Source organism: Hemiscyllium ocellatum, chromosome 3 (genome assembly GCF_020745735.1).
Source record: "Hemiscyllium ocellatum isolate sHemOce1 chromosome 3, sHemOce1.pat.X.cur, whole genome shotgun sequence".
In the NCBI taxonomy this organism is placed as follows: Eukaryota; Metazoa; Chordata; class Chondrichthyes; order Orectolobiformes; family Hemiscylliidae; genus Hemiscyllium; species Hemiscyllium ocellatum.
Window position 1 is genome coordinate 108,141,456 of NC_083403.1, and position 3,562 is coordinate 108,145,017.

Genomic DNA, 3,562 nt, shown 5'->3' on the forward strand with positions numbered 1-3,562 from the left:
GTGAAGGGTTGATTTTGGTAAGGAAAATCAGGGCAAGACTTATACAGTTAATGGTAGAGCCCTGGGAATGCTGCTGAACAAAGAACTCTAGGGGTGCAGGTGCATAGCTCCTTGACAGTAGACAGGGTGGTGAAGAGGGCATTTGTCCATTTGCCTTCATTGGTCATAGCACTGGGTATGGAAGTTGGGAGGTCATGTTGCAGTGGTATAGCACATTGGTGAGGCAACTGTAGAATACCGTGTTCAATTCTGGTCTCCCTGCTATAGAAAAGCTGTTATTAAACATGAAAGGCTTCAGAAAATATTTATAAGGACTACTGCTGGAATTGGAGGGTTTGAGCTATAGGAAGAGGCTGAATAGGCTGGGGCTGTTTTCCCTGGAGTGTTGGAGGCTGAGGGATGACCTTATAAAGGTTTATAAAATCATGAGGGCCATGAATAGGGTAAATAGCCAGTCTTTTTCCCAGGGTAGGGGAGTCCAAACTAGAGGGCATAGGTTTAAGGTGAGAAGGGAAAGATTTAAAAGGGAATTGATGGGCAACCTTTTTACCTAGAGAGTGGTGCATGTATGCTACGAGCTGCCAGAAGACATGGTAGATGCAGTACAATTACAACATTTAAAAAGCATCTGGATGCGTACATGAACAAAGGGATATGGGCAAAATGCTGGCAAATGGGAGCAGATCAGTTCAAGATATCAGGTTGGTGAAGACGAGATGTACCAAAGGGTCTGTTTTCATGCTGTGTACAACTCTAAATGGTTGTACGTGTGCAGAGATCATTGAAGGTGGCAGGAAATGTGGAGAAAGTAGGAAAGCATACAGTATTCTTCCACTTTTTATTAGGGGCATAAGTTTGAGAGTTCTGAAGGAGATTGTAGACACATTGTGATGATCTTTCAGGAATCACAGGGCCCCACAGGAGTGGAAAATGGTTTATGTAACACCCCTGTTTAAGAAGAGAAAGAGACAGAAGACAATTACCTTGACTTCCTTGGTCATTGGGAAGATTTTAGAATCCATTATTAAGATTGAGATTGCAGAGTACTTGGAAGTACAAGGTAAAATATGGCTGAGTCGGTATGGCTTTGTCAAGGGAGGTCATGCTTGACAAATCTGTTTGAATTCTTTGAGGAGGTAACGATCAAGTTAGACAAAGGAAATTTGACCTTTTTAGATTTCCAAATGGCCTTTGACAAGGTGCTACATAGGAAGCTGCTAATATGAGCCCATGATGTTAGGGACAAGGTACTGGTATGAATAGAGGATTGGCTGATTGACAGAAAGTAGAGAGGGATCTTCTTACAGGGTGACAGGCAGTGTCTGGTGAAGTTCCACAGGGGTCTCTGTTGGAGATACAACTATTCATGTTACACATTAACAATCTGAATAAAGGAATCGAGGGCATTGTTGCAAAGTTTGCAGATAACATAAAATTTGAAGGAGAGTCAAGCAGTGTTGAGGAAGCAAGGGGGCTGCAGAAGGACTTGAACAGGCTAGGAGAGTGGACAAAGAAATTGCATTTTGGTAGAAAGAATAGAAGTATAAACTATTTTCTAAATAGGCTTTGGAAATCTGAACACAAATGAACTTGGGAGTCCTAGTTCAAGATTCTCTTAATGTTAACATGCAGATTCATGCTATGCCAAACTTACATAAGATAATTAAATCTTTACTGGAACATTATGTACAGTTCTGGGCACTACAGTATAGGAAGGATGTGAACACATTGGAGAAAGTACAGAAGAGATTTACAAGAATGATTCCAGGAATGAGAAACTTTAGTTATGAGGATACTTGGACTGGTGGGAACCTTGGAGAGAAGATGGCTAAGAGATCTGAAAGAAATTTGCAAAATCAAGAGGGGGCTGGGTAGATAGATAGGAACAATGTTCCTTCTTGTAAAAGGAAGAATAATAAGAGAGCACAAAGTTACAATGACTTGCGAAAAGAAGCAAATGTGTTGTAAAAAAAAATTTCTAGACAAGTGGTTCGAGTCTGAATGCACTGCATGTAAATGTGGTGCAAGCAGTTTCAGTTCAGGCATTCAGAAGGACATTAGCTGATCATAAAATAAATAGAAACAACATACAACAGCATGAGGAAAAATTTAGAGAACAGCAGTAAGTTATGATGCTCATTTGGAGAATCAGTGCAGACAAGATGGGCCAAAGGGCCTCCTGTGCCATAACACCCCTATGATTTTGTGACTGAGTATGCAGGTAGACCCCTTTTATATCTGGAAGGGAGGATAAGATTAGGATAATTGAAGAAAGGTCAAGGAAAGTAGCTCAAATGGTAGAGTAGTGGTTTAGAATGCAAGAAGTAAACTATGTGCATATACTCTTAATCCCGTTTTCAACCTCTCTATGACCTACTCAAGTCTCACTATATCGTTTTTTTTTTCTCTAATTCAGTGTCCCCTAGTTCCATCTCCCACAAGCTTATGATTTTTATCTTACAAGCTTGGTATCACCCAACCACTTCCTCTAACCTGTGAGGATAGTTGCAATGTTAAGACCAAAATGTGTGCAAAGGAACTTTAAAAGGTTATTAGTGAAAAAAATGGTTTTAATATACCAGAACTTAAGATGCTGTGATAGCTAGTTACTTATTTCAAGCTATCCAGTAGAAACATTCCAAGACATTTTCAGAAACCGTATCTAAAAATACTTAATTTCATTTTAGGAAGCAAGAAGAACGAAATTTAACTGTACTTGAACATGAAGTGACTATTCTGCAGAAGAAGTTGATTAGGATAGCTGGATTAAGAGCAAAGAAAAACAAGTTCCTTTTCCTCAAACTGGAAATTTTAGTCTCTTTATTAGAAAGAATGAAAGCTAGTAGCGTTATAAAAGCAGGAAGATAATATCATGGATTAATTCAGTGGTGTAATGTACAGTAGTAATAGAGTGGCCTTTCTCATAGTTAGGATGAGAAATTTAATTGGACAAATTTCCTTGCTCTATCTTTGGTATTCTTGATTTGTTAATTTATGCAGCCACTTAAAAATGTTTCAAAAATGTTAAAATGTCTCTAATCTTTATGTACAAAGATATATTAAACTCATATACCATGGTAGCATCTCATCATGAGGAGTCTTCACAGATTTCTAACTCTGTTCTTCACAAATCCTAGTGGCAAAATACAAACAGCACAATATGTTTTAAAGCTACTTGTAACCTTGTCAACAATGCAAAGCTCTTTAGATAGCCTAAGCAAATTGTTTATGTTCTGTTAATGAGAAGTATATTTACAAAATAAAAATATGAAAGTATCTATTGAAAGGTATTCGGTGATTTCTGCAATGTAACTAACCTGTGATGATAACATTATCGTTTTATAATAAATGCAATCTTAGTCTTCACCAATGCTTATTCATTGACTCATGATGACCAGAACATAAAATCAGGCTGAGAGGGGAAAGATATAAAAGAGACCTAAGGGGCAACTTTTTCACACAGAGGGTGGTACGTGTATGGAATGAGCTGCTAGAGGAAGTGGTGGAGGCTGGAACAGTTGTAACATATAAGAGGCATTTGGATTAGTATATGAATAGGAAG